Below are 16,804 nucleotides of genomic sequence, written 5' to 3' on the forward strand. Positions count from 1 at the left end.
TGTGTGCGTGTGTGCGTCTGAATGGTCTCTTTATCTCTCGGGTATTTTTTTTCCTCTTTTACCTGTCTTTTTTTTTTTTGTTCCCATTTAGAAATTAAAACGCAAAATGTAAAATATTTCTAATCACGAAATTGAAATACATTTTTTTTTATATACCTGTTATTACCAATGAGGAGATTGTTTTGTCATTTGATTAGAATATATTAGTAAATGATTCAGTCCAGTTACGTTTTCTTATAAATTCAGCGCTAACTGCTTCATTATAATAAAAAAGATTCCAAAATAAATAACTGAATGATAATAAATTAATTCTTTTTTCATGTTTTATATTTCTAAAAGGGTTTGTTTTTAAAGCCTGTTGAAAGTGAGTTTAATTATTTTTATTGATCAGGGTTTTTAAGAGTTGGAGATTAAAAAAAAAGAAAAGAAAAATTGCTCTTTTTTTCTGCATCAATACTTTTTAACATTGGCTCGTTTCATTACCCAGACAGAGGAAATGTGCAGACCTTCCTGATATGTGAAAGAATGTGCTAATATGAGACGTTATTCATGATATTGTCAAATTAGCTTTCTTTAAATTCTACAAAAAAAAAAAAAAAAACTGGACAGGTTTTATTAACCTCAATTCTAACATCACACAGAGTGAAAAATTAACTTCCTAACCCATTCATTTCTTTCTCAGTATTTCCATTCATTATCCGAAATAGCACATGATTGAAATGAATTTGTAGCAACCCCAATGAAACGTGTTGAAATCAAGCCAAACTTAAAAGTCACTGCTGTTAGGTTTAATACAGGAGAACATTATAGAAACAAATCAGGCTGGAGTATCATGTTGTGACTTTGTTAAACACAGTTTTCCTTTCCAAGGTAAGACGTCTGCCAAAGCTGTGGCACCGGAGCCAAAGTGTGAGACAGCGATGTGTCTGAGTAATAACATTACAGGGGACTCCGTGATGACACATGGCGCACACATGTGCAAACGCACATCTGCATGACTTCACACTCTTGATAAAAGAGTGTCCAGCTCTCACAATTACCACATGTACATAAAAATAAAAAAAATCTATATATATCCTTAGAAAGACAGGATAAAGCAATATCTCCACCACAAACAAACTGCATCCACATCAGCTGCAAGATGAAAGCTCCGCAATCATGCAGGCGCTGAGATCAAAAGAGCGTTTGAATGCTTATCTGTGTCTAACGACTTCATGGAGGACTTTAATGTAAGGGGCTTATCCTGAATTCCTCACAATACAAAGTCAAATTAGCTTGTCCTTACACCCATTCCTGCCAAGAGGAGTCATCCATCGAGGTCAAAATGAAACACTTGAGGCCCTTCAGAATGAATCGGTCCAATTTCTTCTGCAAGGACACGCCTGAAAACGAATGCATGTAAATGTTAAATCAGCTACAGCTACAGTCTTTTGTATAACATGGAGACCCAAGTACAGTCAAAATGTGAGATAAAGGCAAATATATCCCCTCCGCCCCCCTTCAGTGCAAAAATACCATTTATGACTCCTGCTGCAAAAACCCAGTCAGTCACCCCGGACATAAACCACCGCTGCCAGGCAATGACTGGTCTATCAAAGTCCAGCTTATATGGGCTTTCACCACTGAGCCAGGAGTGTTTATTTTTCTGTTATCCTCCCCTCCACCCCCTTCCCCTTCTTCCCATTTCACTTTTACACACATATTACTTTTCATGTTGATGGATGTGAGTTAACTCCTCAAGAGCCCTGGAGAGCTCTTTGGGGCTGATCCGGTAATGCTCGATGCTCCCTGCGTGTAGGGCCCATTGTCTGACACCGCGCTGTCAGCTGATCACCGGGAGCTTAGTCAGAGAAATAGCCGAGTAATGAAGAAATCTCATGCTGACTGTTTTTCCTCTGTTGAGACGATTGCTTTTTTTTTCTTTTTGCTGATATTTGTCTGGAAGCAGAATGCATTCCGCTCATGCTTTCACTCATGCGCTCGCATTTAGCAAATGATTTTGCAGACGGCCGGCACACCCGGGTATGAGGAGGCTGTTGTCTGGGACACGAAATGGTAATTCTCCTCACATTTGTATGATATTTTCAAATACCTCTTTTTGTTTTTTGTTTTTTTTTGCTTGTCCAGCTGCTTGGGTGATTTCAGCCATGTTGGCCTGCCTGCTCAACACGGGGTTACATGAGGTTAGACCCGGCGGTGACTATGTATGAATGTTATTTCTATAGAAAAACACTGTTATCCAGATTTTCCTTTCAGAATTTTATTATTTTTCCATTAGGCAATAGAATACAATGTAATTTAGCCCTGCAATTTTGTTTTACTAGTGAAGAACTTTTTAATAGAAACCAGACAAAGGATCAGTTGAGCTATGTCCATTTAGGAGGACTTTAACAAGTATAGTTTAAGAGTAGGTTACAAGGCTAATTATCTGAATAAACATGCTTTTGCATTTCTCTGCCTTTTTCTCTTTTTTTACGTTTTATAAAAAAAACAAAAGAAAGAAAGAAAGTGTTAGCTTTCTTGTTAATTCCTCACAGAGCGTATCTCTCAACATTTTCTTCTTTCAGCTGCACTTGTTTGTGTTGGCTACCTGTTCCAAGTGAACGTGTGTGACATTTGGGCACAGCGCAGTGTGAACAGACAGGCCATCATTGGGACGGGGCCTGTCGGCTGTTTGTTTAATGCCCTGCCCACTGTGAAAGTCTCCCTGAAACAGGCGCAGTAAATATCCCCATTGATCCAGAGGCAGGGGGCCCTGCGATGATGTAGTGGTGAAGAGCCTCGGGAGTAAATCTAACCGACAGTAATCCAATCCCATTCTCAAGGCTGCGGGATTGGAGATAGGTGCTTTAAATCCAAAAGTGTGCCTTGTGTTTTTTCTTTACCTTCTTTCTGCACTGCTCTTCTGCTTTTGTTGCTTCGCTGCCTCTTGTTCTTTCACTTCCACGTCTCGGTCGTGGAGTCAATCCGCAGCACGCCGAGGTGCTCCGCTGGCTTTCCTTTATATTTGCTCAAAGTCCGAGCTGCCTTAATGACGGACGCCACAAATTTGGACTCTTGGTCATTCGGCTGTCAAATTCCCTCCCACACACCTCTCCCGCTTTCACTTGTCTAAAGCATGGGCATCCACCTGAAGTGCAAACTCAAAGTTAAGAGTGTGAAAGGTGTAGGCGTATGTGTGTGTGTCTGTATGATAACAGTCCTCTGGTAATCAGTGTTTTCTGTGGACAGTAAAGATACACCGGAAATTCTAAAACCCCATTAAGGCCAGGAATTTCCCCCTTTGATGGTCAAAATCTGCCCCGGCTAGCGCTCGACTGGCTGCTCGCTCTGCTGCTCCGGCAAGTATAAGTTTTCATGCCAGACTTTCAAGATGACAAAGTCATGCACTCCAGATACCCTGGAAAAAAAAAAAAAAAAAAAAGAAGAAGCATTGTGTGGTTACCAATTCAAATTCTTTCCTGTATGGGTTGTTAAGAGTTGCTGAGGCGTGGTACACTTTAACCTAGCTGGCATTTGAAACATTAACCGTTCACTATAGTAAGTGATAAACAATTCAATGTGGCACGTCAGAAGACTGCCTGCGGTTGCACTTCACATTTTACATGCTTTCCTGAACGCAATCAGTAATAGTTAGCGATCGCGGTCCTGAACGATAGTGGAGATGTTTGAGGCCATTAGGAAGGAGGAAGATGGGAAGCGAAGAAAGAAAACATCGTCAATAACTCAGATGATAAAAAGTGTGTCACTAAAGACTTATAAGAAGCCATTATCTTATCTACAGTAATTAGCATTTCCACCATATTCCTAGTCGTGTGGCTGTAGAACTGACTGAAGGTTCTCCACTAAGACAAAAGTAGAGTGATTTGTTTTATTGTCGAATCGTATGTAGCTAGCAGCTTTTCAGGTAATTCGTCCTTATTTTTGTCAGTTTTGTTTTTTTAAGCTTTGGCACCTCTTGTGTTGTTTGCAGTTTTACCCAGGAGCGTGTTGTCAACATGCAACCAAAGTGAAACTGGATTGTTCCTGCGATCGGTGGCTCACAGGAACCACCGATCCTTTTCGACAGGTGAGGAAACCAAGATGAATAAACTGAAAAAGATCACAGAATTAACGCTTGTTCATTTCACTTCTTCAACACGGAGCGTACCGTACCCGACCCGGCTCCGACCAACGGCCAGAGAAGAAACATGGAGGAAAACATTGTCAGCACGTCTGGGCAAGTACACCTTGCTGCAGCAAACAGAAAGGGGCGGGGACGGACCACTGTCAGTGGTCACTCCGGAAGTGAAGGGGGCGCTATTTCCTATATTATCCGCGTTCTCCCGTTTAAATTTTCTTTTGAAATCTGTGATATAGCTTCATCTGTAGGAAGGAGTTTCACTCTCAGCATATATTTCAACATCTCTTTTTTATTTACTTCAGCCCAGCTCACAGCTTTTAACAAATTCCTTAGCTTTCTGTACTTCTAAATCTGCTTCTTAGTCACATCTTTTCGGGCCTGCTACTGCCTCTAGTGGCATGGGGGTGGTAACACAACTAATATAATTATGTCACTAAATGAGAATACCACAAAATCTTTATTATTTACTATTAATTTCGCCATTACTGGCAACGTGAAAGATAAATTATCTTCTAACATACCATATGTTTCTTCAGGATGTAAAGCTAATTAGGTGACATAAAGAACACATTTATACATTATAAATAATATCTATATATCTCCATCACTTATAGGAGGAAGAAAAGAAATAAGACATGAAAAACAACATTATCAACAACAATAAAAATACCATATACAATGTATACATAAGAAATTTAATTGAGCAAAAGTCAATAACGAACAAATTAATTAGGTTCACTGACCAATAGCCAGGGTTGTTAAACAAGCAATAATCCACATTTTTGTTTTGTTGGTAGAGTCCTATATATAGGAAAAAATATGATTAAATTATTTAGTCTTCCAAGGTGGACTCTAAAACAATAAAATAAAACTCATTAATAGAATCACAATATCAACAATTTGTGCATCAAGTAAACACTTAGCATGCTACAGTTAAATGTTATCATTTAGTTTGGCTAGGAATAATTATTGCACTGTCAATGAATGACTTCTTATAGATGTTCTATAGTTACCAGAGGAACACAGTAACGCCTTCATGAGCTCAAACTGACGAAAAAAAGAAAGTGGATGGTCTAAACAGTTTGGACAGAGTTGTTTTTGGTTTCACCGCTATTTACCTACTATTTTTCGTGCTCTTCAAAGTATTCTTAAAAGATTGTCTGTTAGTCTGCAGTTCATGTGACCAAACCAGCTGAGGAGATGAAAAGCTAAAGCACTCAACAGTTAAAACTTGAGATGACTTAAAACTTAAGTTAAATTTTTAAGTTTTAACATTTTAGCTCATTGTTAAAACATTAACATTACTTAACTAGAGGTAATGTTAGCTAATGTTACCTCTAACTAACTAGAAGTTTTGCACGAGTTGCACTTGTTAGGTAACCCCAAGATCACTGGGTCTTCTTAAAAGATAGAGTGACGTTTCTTAAAAATGTAGCCAGTGTTCTCAGCAAAATTGAGCAGACTGTCCAGGAATGATCCAAGGTATTTAAAATGTGCCATAGTTTCAACAGGTTGGCCAACGAGTGAAACTGGAACCACTTTCAGGTCTTGTTTATGTCATTTAATTAGCTCTACTTCCTTAAGAAAATTAAAAGGTATAGTGTTTTGTGAGGGACTTTATCTTTTGCGGTTCTAGTTATGCGAGAATTAATAATAAATAATAAAAACTTTGGTATTCTGATTTAGTAATGTATTTATATTAGTTGTGCTACCATCCCCACGCCACTAGAGGCAGTAGTAGGCCCGAAAAGATGCGAAAAAGGAGCAGATTTAGAAGTACACAGAAACCAACGGAAATTGTTAAAAACTGTGAGCTGCGCTGAAGTAAATAAAAGAGAGAAGTTCAAATACATGCTGAGAGAGAAACTCCTTTCTAAAGATAAAGCTACATCACAGATTTAAAAAGAAAATTAAACAGGAGACCGCGGATAATATAGGAAATACCGCCCCCTTCACGTCCGGAGTGCAATGGTCCCATTTCCAAATAAGGTAAGAGACTGACAGTGGTCTGTCCCCGCCCCTTTCTGTTTGCTGCAGCGAGGTCCTTCTCCGTCTGGGAGCCAATCAGCTAGATGCATCTTTTTTATGATATATCATTGTATGATGTTCTGATCTTTCCTTTCAGTTGTATTCTTAAAGTACAACAAATAATTTCCACTTAAAAATCATCAAATACAAAATAAACAAATGAAATTATATTTTTACCCTCATATTTTCGCAGCTAAGATGACGTTGCTACTATGATTGCGGTATACAGCTAAAGTGTAAAAACTGATGTCCCCACATGTTATATGTTTGCCTATTAAGTTTATTTGCTTTGCAAGAGACCATTTTGTTCATTTTTATCCTGCCTTACTTTCTATTAGATACTTACTCTAACCAGAAACAATTTACGTGGTCTGTGCTCAGCGTGTGTTTTACACAGGAAAATCATGGGTGGTACACAGCCTCCTACCTCCTTTTTCTGTGTAAACAGTGATTAGTTTTTGCATAAATAACCTCTAAATGCCAACATGACAGCGGTTTGGAGGTTCATGAAACGATGTTTGCACAGACACCTACGACGTTTTATTGAGAGTGGAGTTGAACTGGTAGAAGTTGCTTTTGTGGCTTTTCAGGGTAAATGTTGATGTCAGACTCCAGGACAAATTAACCTGAGTTTATCCTAAATGAAAATGCCTGGAGTGTTTTGTCTAATGCTACAAGTAAGATCTCACTCACTGCTTTTACATTAAATTAAAAGCTCTTTTATTGAGCACCTATTGGTCTTTAAGCGTGTCTTTTTCCAAACACCTTTTCCCAATGTCATCCCCACTGCTACACTCACAACTAGTGTTGAACTTTACCCTTAGTCCATAATTTGAAAACCCAAAATTCAAATGTTCAACGACTACACTGTAAATATTAGATCATGCCTAAAACATTTTTGATATGAAATAGGGCATTACAGAATTTTTTTTTTTTTTTTAAGCAAACCAAATGTTTAGATTTGTCAGTGTTGAGGTTTCATCGTGTTATGACTTCAAATAATCTGGTTGTATTAGCTCCTGTTCATCAAAATAGGTAATTAGGAAACTTCCATTGAAAGTTAGGGAGTACGTGTGCAAAATAGGGAAAAGTTGTGAAATGGGATACAACTAAAGATTGATAATTATAGTCCCAAAGGTTGAAGACCATCAAGCTGAACATGATAATGATTTTTTTGGGTTTGTGAAAACCTGTATCTGGGGGGGGGATCATACAATTTTAATTTGCTTTAAAATGATAACAGTACAATTTGATGATCTGAATGAATGAAATATTCTCATTGAATACTTTGTTCTGTACAAAGTTGAATGTGCTGACAACAAAATCACACAAAAATCATCAATGGAAATCAAATTTATTAACCAGTGGAGGCCTGGATTTGGAGCCACACACAAAATTAAAGTGAAATGTTCCCTTTATTTTTTTGAGCAGTATATATATATATATGTTTGAAGAGCCAGACAGCCCTTCCTTTTTCCATCATTACAGGAATTTATTTAGGTACCTCAACCCCTTTGGGGAACGTTGTAAGTCAAAAGAGTCAAATCGGTTTCATCTGCAGTGTTGTCTGTGAAGAAAATAAATGTAACTTTTCCCCAGTTCCTGTGCAAACTTACTCTGTCTAATCATCTCTAAAAGCTTGACAAGCTGTCGAGATGCCAGCTCGAGGCACGCTGCTTTCCTCTTCCGTCGAGGTCCAATCGAGGTGGTGGCGGGTTTGTAATATGTGCTGAGGTGTCTAAGGAAAGCCAAGAAAAGAAGTGCAAGAGAAGGTGGGGGTCTTTTGGAAAATCAATGAATGCATGAAACATAGCGGTGGTCCACCTGAAAGGGAACATGTCATCAATTAAACAAACTTGGCGAACAGGGCCAATTCATCAGAGCGCGTTGCGGATCAGCTATTGGGTTCAGCTTCGACGTGACAAATGCCGGACCTCCTCTGTGTTCCCAAGGTTGCGGATCGATAGAGATCATCATTGTGATGTGGATCTTTTATCTCACAACCTGCTTCCTTAAGCCTTATATTATTCTGACCGCAGAAATCTCAAAGGGGGGCGGAAGGGTGAGAAGGGCACGAGCCTGATTTAGTCTTTTGTTCGCAGAAGTTTCATGGCATTATTTGTCCAAACAATTGACTTTTGATGGCCTTACTGACCAGACAATTTGAGAGCCTTTTTTTTTTTTTCATGAGTCATAACTTCACAAGCAGTTTGTGAAAAAAAAATCCAAGCAAGTTGAGAACACTCTTGTTAATATAATTGCTTGGTAAGGACATCGTCTCGTATGCCTACTTCCCCTTAGTGGCACTTATTCAGATACATCAAATCCGACTGTGAGGAATCCCTCCTGGGTTCCTATTGATCCGAGCCATTATGGAATTCCATGCCAATAAACTGTCGTGACTTACTGTAACAATTCAATGATTAGGGCTCCAGCTCAGTCATATGACTAAGAGGAGCTTCCTCATTATCAGAGGCCATTATGAGATTTACAATTGAGTTGTTCAATGATTAACAGCGGCTCATTTCATCTTTTTATCGGCTCGGTTAGCCGTGCTCCTGATGTATGGACAGTCCAGTCTCAATGTGGTGTTATGTTTATCCTAAGACAATTATTTGTCTTTTTCTTTTAGAAAAACTAAACTCAATTTCTGGTTTAAAGTTTGATTTGTGAAAGTCTATTGAATATTTCTCGGTCTACTAACATTTTCACCACCAAACAATAAAACGGTTTTCGTCCTTTTGAAAGTGAAAACTAATGTTAAACCAACCGACATGTTGAATTTTTTTATCCATCCTGTACGTTTCGCTTATTTGAGATTGGGTCATTGGCGAAACAAATCTGGAAAGCAGATCCAGACATACCTCTTCTTACATACATTCTCCAGTTCATTTTTAGTTATCTACAAATGGAGGCTGTGTTGGAGCGCATTGAAAAACTTTTATTTTTGTACCATCTTCAGAGACTCCTCTGGACCAGAAATTGAGAAACTGACACTCGCATCCGACCCCCCGCTTCACACTCAGCTGCAAACAAAGTGAATTTTTTGTACTATGAATGCGTCTATCTAACCACATACAAGAAAAAAAAAAAGTGTGCCTCAAAATGGAATAAATGGAGAACTGACAAGATTTATTCCTACATGGCATAATGCATTCGAAACACCTCATGTCGGAGGGCAAATAATTTCATGTAACATCATGAAGCTGTGACAAAATCTATTGATTTGCCTGCTAGAGCACAAATATTTGTCTTTTCATGCTTATGGAACCAAAACTAGCAGAATAGGGAAATATAGTTTTATGGTGATTTATCAAATTGCTCTTGAAATGAATGATCATCAGCTTAAACAACACCAAAAGGAAAGAGCTGTATATTCTTTCATTACCATAAGAAGTTATTATTGTGTCACATTTCTTAAAGTCCTTTTCTTTTTTTTTGAGAACTTATTGGCCGTTTGAACGACTTCATGGGGTTCCTGCAAAGAAAACAGCTAATAAGCATATAGTAAACATGTCGTCAGCATAAACTACCGGAGTGATTTTAAACCAAACCTGCATGCGGCCTCGTTCTCGAGATGCTCGTTCTTCACACGTCTTGTGCTCTGCCTTCGTCAAATCAGTTCAGTTCCTGTACGATGGGCTGAAATGCTACACCTGGTCTGTGGTGGTAAAATATGCATGCAGACACTATCGGTTACATGCTTCTAGTCTGCTCCAGCTGGGAGAAAATGAGGATATTACAACTCACTCTGTGTTTCACCAGCCAGCCCTAGTTTCCCAACACTGATTTGAAACAGCTTCTGCTATCTGTTGTTCATTAGATGAGATCTCAGCCTCTGATGCAACTGCAGGAATGAATAAAAAGCCTTTAAAACGAAAAATAAAAAAAGGAAAAGCTAGACGTAGCAGTAGCAGTCTGCAAATGTTGCACGGTCGGTTCTCGTTGTGACTTGCAGCAATTTTGGATCGGACTTAGAAATCCAAATATCATGCGACAGATCAGTATTGCCATGTTGTTAAAAAGCGGTGACAGCTGTGGAGCATTTGCGTTCTAAACCTTTGCTGGAAAATTTTTCTCTTAAGCAAAAAAAAAAACAACAAGTGATAGAGAAGCACAACAGAAAGCAGAATGATGCAGATCACTGGAATTGGATGGATCCTGCAAGTACATTACGGTGTACATAAAAAAAAAAGAAAGAAAGTCAACCTCAGCACATCCCGCAACAGGGTTTTCACTCATGCTGCTTTTGATGCTGCCTGATTGGGAACAGGGCTTGCTGATGTGTGGAATCTGAAGAGTTGGGAGTTGTCAGTGTTGGTGATTGACATGATGCGGGGATCAATGGAAAAGCCTTGCTTCGAAGCAATAATCCATTCAAAGTGATCACGTTTGAAATTGCCTAGGGGTATTGATTATATGTGTAGGCCCAGAAAACACCATACGCACAGCAATAATAACCAAGTTGGCCTGGGAAGCAGATTTTGTCCCTGTTATTATGAATTGCTTTTTGTTTCATTTCCATTATGTGACATGCTATGAATTAATTGGAAGAATATTCAGTTTATGTCATAAGTTAAAGCTGCTGCTTCCTGTTCAATTCAACGACGTCAAAATCAGTCCCAAAGCTAACGGCTTTACCTCAGATGTAAAGTTTTGCTTGATCTGCATAAGAGGACCATTTGTGCCATCAGATCCTCCATCTATCTATTCAGTACACCTGCTGCCTGTCTCTAGTTTTCACTGGACGAGAGGCGGGTGACACGGAAACACAGAGACACACAGGGCAGGCTACCATTTATACACATTCTTACATAAGAGTAACTTAGACATACAAATCAGCCAAACCAATGTTTACTCAGCGCGGGAGGAAGCTGGAATACCCACAGATCACATGTGGGGTTCCTCAAGGCTTCATTCTTGAGACATTTTTGTGTATCTATAATTTGCCTCTTGATTATGGAGTACATCCTCTTCCATTATGCTTATGCTGATGTCACACAATTTTATAAGTCTCTCTCACCGCCCGTCTGCCGTCCCTCATAGTACCCGAACCAGTGTGTTCATAATATCAAAGCGGATGGGATAGAGTTTCCTCCAACTTAACACGAAAAAGGCTGACGGTTATGCTTTTGGTTCCAAAAATAGTAAAGGCCAAAGGGAAACCAAGGTGTCGTCATGGAGTTGGCCCTAAATTTTAACATCCCAATAAAGTCTATTAGCATTACTCATCCTAGTACCATCTTGAAAATATTATCTAAGTAAGAGGACTTGCTGTCAAAACTGGATAGAGCGAAACTGTGCACACTTTTTTTTTTAATTTTCAGTAGGTTGCATTACGGTAATGTGTATTTACTGTTTTCTGTACAAGGAGTCAATCAGGCAGCAGCAACCCATTCAGAAGGACAATCATTTCACACTAGTCCTTAGAAAGATGTTGGTCTATAAAAGATGTTGGTCTATAAAACTCTGAATAGTCTTGGGCCTAAATACATTTCCACCTCCTACATTATCAGAGCCCCATTCACTGCTATGTTCCCAGGATCAGAACTAAATAAGGCAAGGCAGCATTTAGTTTTAAAACGGCTCAGCTACCAACCAAACTCCCTAAATCTATATCTATGTGTCTTAATAATTTGACTTATCTTGTGCATGGATGTTTTTACACCTGTAAGCTTAACTCTCCCTTAGTAGCCCAAATGAACAGTTCATTACTGGAATAAACTCCACGTCCTGTTTAATGGCAGTCATGTTGGACTTTTAGTTTGGGACCTCTGACTTTCCAAATCAGAACTTAAAATGACGCTTAAGTTCATTTTTCTGGGTGGGAACTTGGAAATACCCATTATACTTTTAAGTTCAAATAGAACTCTGTCTACAGCAAGGTAAGAAAAAGTGACATAGAGGAGGAGCGGGTTGCCATTTTAGCCACTGACAACACAGTATGTAGGACAAAGCTGTACATGATCACAGCGGACCATTGCATTACATCTTATCATTTCCTCTAGAGCTGAAACTTAAACTGAAACTCATCAATAATGCACCCATGACCTCCCATTTAGAAGCTCTCAATGGCAGCTCAAGCTACTGCTGTAATTCTTCACCACCCTCCGCCGCAACTTCAACAAAAATGTCTCCAGCGACGGCCTAAAATGTCCCGGACGTTTATAAAGTGAGTTGTTGCTCTGCTCGAAACCCGCCATTCGTCAGGCAGCCGAGATTCATTCGGCCTTTTTATTAAAACCGACACCAAATTAAAGTCCCCCTAATGAGCTTTTCTGTTACCATGTCCTGTTGTCCAAAATAAAATATCACGCCTTGCGTCTGGGCAAAATAATATCGAAGACCGAACGTGGGTGAAGGGTGCTCCTCTCTTCATCTCTCTTAGGGTGCACCTGAATTATTAATTACCCAGAATCTGGTTAAGCAGTGTACATTTTCCTAAAGGTCAGAAAGTTCATTAACTATGAGCTGCCATTGATTGTGTCCTTGTGTATTTCTCTGCCCGGTGTAGGCTTACAACTGAGGATATGTAACTGTTAAAGCAACGCGCTCTTCTTTTGTTCAGTAAAACTAAACATATACTTGGTGTTTTGCTGACAACTAAATTAAAAATTTTGCTTGAGAATAAACCTGCTTAACCAGGTTAAGGAAGTTCATAGGGTCCAGGTTCTGGAGGCCTTTTGGACTCCTCTCCCTCCCCCCAACCCGCCAACGTATCTCGAAACTGAAAAAAATCCACTCCGAGCACGAAAGCCCCAGTATCTGTTTCAAAACAGGCCGCTGGCGTCGATCAGCGTGGTGCCGATAAAGATCTGTATTTTGATTGAACGAGTGCAAAACTACTCATACTTTACACAAGCGACTTTGATGTCAGCCCGTTTAAAATCATATCAGATGCTGAGAGGGACGGGGGAAAGAAAAGAAAGAAAGAAAGAAAGAAAGAAAAGGAAGAAAAAAACCCGCCCCAATCAGCGGAGATGATTTCATAAAGAGGGCTCTTGGGTTTCAGCTTCATAAATAACTCATGGTAATCCCATATTTCTCTGACTTCTCTCATTTGAGCTTGAGATGGAAAGAGGGCAGTTGTGACAAACATTGTTAGCCTTGCTGCCAAGACACCCTGACCTGGATTTATATGTCTTGGCTGCTCTGGTTTCTTTGTGGAAGAACCTATGAGGTGATGTCCCAAGTTACTCAAATACCTGCTCCGTTATAATCCTTCACATGAAAAAAGTGCAGTTGTGGGCACCCAATGGCATTTTTTTTTTTTTTTTCATACTGCATTTGGGAGGACAGGGTCTTATGAGCTGCAGCGTTCCAAAAAGGTAAAAGTACAACAATGAATGACAAAACTAGAAATGTAATGAAAATGCTAAAATTATAATCATTATTTTTTGAGTGAAAATGCATTATGATTATCATTAACCATTTGGTTAGAAATGTATTAAATATTTTAAAAAAGTATGTTTTGAAGATGAAGCCCAGAGGATTGTTCTCCTTTGCATCATTAAATGTGATATTCTTCTGATTATTAATTACATACGCACAGGCAGAATATGTTCTGTTTAGTTTTATATCTGTGTTTAGCTACAAGGTTTTTTTTTTTTTTTTTTTTTTTCAAAATAAGAGTCACAGTGAGAGGACGAGGCAGAATAAAAAATAAAAGCATTGAAATGTCTAGATTTGCTAAATTTACACATGTAAACTATCAGCTATTGTAAAAGCAATCAAACAAATCTCTCCACGAGTGAAGCAGCTGAATCAGAGCGTACTAATGAGCTTTCTTAAGGGGAAGATTTTTTTTTTTTAAGTTGCCATTGGTAACGGTTATCTTACCACTAGCAAAACAGGTCATATCTCTGTGAGCTTGTTGGAAAAAATAAATAACATCACAAAGTGACTGAAGGCTACAGCAGCTCTGGGAATGGGAAAGCTTGTAGCTTACTGTAGGCTGGAGACTCCAACATAACTTCTTGAAGTAACAACGATTTTGTTATCCTGAATAAAACAAGAGGTTATGATGCCAGAATCATTTCAAATGATTAATATTCACAGCCATTGTATTATAAATATAAACTAGTTCTGGTTGAGTTGTTTAGAATTTGTTAAAGTCTGATAAATGGGGGAATACATTTGATTCACAATTACCTCGCATACTTCTATCTATATCTCTATCTATACTTCTAACTATCTGAAGTAGCTCTTTAAATTAGCATTAGCCACTTAGGCCGCTAATGCTAGCTTTAGCATTAGCGGCCTAAGTGGCTAATGCCACAGGGAAAGAGTTTCTTACATCATTTCCTGCTGCAAGTATTGATGTAATAAACATTGTAAAATGTCATTGTTGTGCTGTTATAATACCAGGTGTTTTATTTAACACCTGGTGTGTTTTGGTGGTTGAAACGTTACTTCCACCAACTTCCCCATATCACGGCGAGTATAACGAACAACTGAAACGTTCCAATTTCTCTTTAGGGTTGATTCAAATACATTTTTCATTGTTTTTTTTGTTTTTTTTACTTTATAACTGTAATACTAACAGTCAGCATTGTTATCCCAGTAATCATAAAAGATGGTGAACCTTTCATCCCTATATGGGACACACATCTCTCTCTCTCTCTCTCTCTGCAAGAACTTTTTGGACCGGCTTGATTCATAAGTCAGAGGTACTCCTGCTGAGACTTCTTCCTACATGTGCAATTTTCCGAAGCCAGACACTTGCCAAGCAATAATTATGCTGAAGTTTTCAATTACACTCCTTCCATTTCATTAACAAAAAATGTTTGGCTATTGTATAATTAGATATATGAGCTTACCACCTACATTCAACATTGCCACTACACAGCAGCTTGATGGAAAACAGAGGAAGATTTTAGCATGTGTGCACTTCCAGTGGTTCAGTAGCCCTGCTATAAAGGAAAGTCAGCTAGACATTATAAGGCTGTCTTCCCCTCCTCCATTTTTTTTTCCCATCGTTTGACATGGTCCTCTAATCTGCCCAAGCATATACAAGCCTATAATTGAGTATCATGAAATGTTGGGAGGTTTTGTTAACATGCAAAGCACACGTTATCGGTTGTTGGTGCTTATAATTAACATGTTAAAAGGTGTTACAAGATCGCATTAATACCAGCCGTCCTGGTGAGACGCTGTTAGTTACCTTAGAAGCCGGTATTAAATTAAACTAGAAAAAAAAAGCTGTAAAATAATAACTGAATCTTTCTTTTTTTTTTTTCTTTTTTTTCACATAATGCTTTGCACTTTTGGTTTCCCCCATTTCTGCACTTGCGCGGTGTGACCGGTGGATGATATTATATAAAAAATTTACCTGTCTGTCACTGCGGTTATCTTCCCCATCTTAAGTGGCCGTACCCTGTCACCACACAGGCTTGGGTTTCAGCGCAGTTGCAATCCAATACACGTCAGAGAAACTCTCCTCTGTCCTGTCATTTTGCCTGTTTCCTTTCACATCTACAGCAACAGGCTTCCACTGGAGGCCAAAACGGCCCTACGGTGCCTTTTGAAAGTAATAAATTGGTGTCTTCTCCGAAAGACCAACAGAGGTTCTGCTACACCACGGCAGGGAATTTGTCTGGCCTTTGTGGAAGAGTGACAAGAAGAAAGTCATGGAAATGCATCTTTTCTAGTCATACTAACAACTCGAGTGTTTTAAGTCAGAGCCACATTCACCCACTGATCGGTAGGCGGTTCACCATCCAGTACAAACAACCCTAAACATACAGCCAGAATTACAATGGAATGGTTTTGAACAACAAAAATGAATATTTTAGAACAGCTCAGTCAAAGCTTAGACCTGAATCCATTAGAGAAATAGTGGTAAGATGTAAACACCGCTGTTCAGACGCTCTCCATTCAATCTGACTGAGCTTGAGCTAAGGTGCAGAGAAGAATCGACAAAGAATTTAATTCAGATCTGCAAATGTTGACTGAGACCGAATTCTTGGTCTGATATTCTTTGGTCCTCCGACACAATTATCAAACTTTCATCTTCTGAATGCAGTATTTCACAGGAGGAGCAGGAATGCAACTTTTTTTTTTTTTTGTCACAGGTAAACTGGTTTTACATCAGTGCCCAGCGTTGGACTATATACACTGACTGGTCACGGTAAACTGAACCCTCTGACCACATGACTGGACATCTTTCAGCCACACTTAATGCTCTCCACTATCTGTCAAAGTTAGGCTTCAGTATTATGTATATGAGCCCTAATTCCCTGTCATTAGTGATACTAATTGCATTATGGTGGTCATCAGTTGCAAAAATGATCTGAGAGTGGTGTCCACTTTTAAGGCAATTTTGATACTAAATGGATTTTGCCTCTTTGTGCATAAGAGCAAGCCCCCTCAAGCCTGTACTAATTACATCCATAATCAAATGCATTCTGTGTCTCCCTGTTAATGACATTGATCTTTCGGAATATCCGAGCCTATATTCTGCGAGATTATTGGATAAAGCGCAGGGCGAAGTCTGCGTGACCCCAGGAGGAAGACGTTGTTGCAGACATAAGTGGGTATTAAATGGATATAATTGACAGTGACCCTTCCTGGCACTCTGCGCTGCCGAGGCCTTTGGTCCGTGGATCATACAGCAGAGGGGGGTGAATTAGCATGGGTTAGGAAAGGGAAAAT

General features: G+C 39.1%; 1 long non-coding RNA gene across 1 annotated transcript; it reads right to left on the reverse strand.

Annotated features, from left to right (window-relative positions):
• Positions 1 to 384: 384 nt before the first annotated feature.
• On the reverse strand, positions 385 to 10,223 carry LOC107837510 (uncharacterized). The gene is made up of 5 exons (XR_001663526.1): positions 9,902 to 10,223; positions 9,706 to 9,812; positions 7,768 to 7,889; positions 2,886 to 3,400; positions 385 to 1,382 (listed from the first exon to the last, which is right to left on the reverse strand). It is a non-coding gene; the product is annotated as an uncharacterized LOC107837510 (long non-coding RNA).
• Positions 10,224 to 16,804: the final 6,581 nt, after the last annotated feature.

The sequence above is a fragment of the Poecilia formosa genome, unplaced genomic scaffold (genome assembly GCF_000485575.1).
Source record: "Poecilia formosa unplaced genomic scaffold, Poecilia_formosa-5.1.2 Scaffold0, whole genome shotgun sequence".
Classification (NCBI taxonomy): Eukaryota; Metazoa; Chordata; class Actinopteri; order Cyprinodontiformes; family Poeciliidae; genus Poecilia; species Poecilia formosa.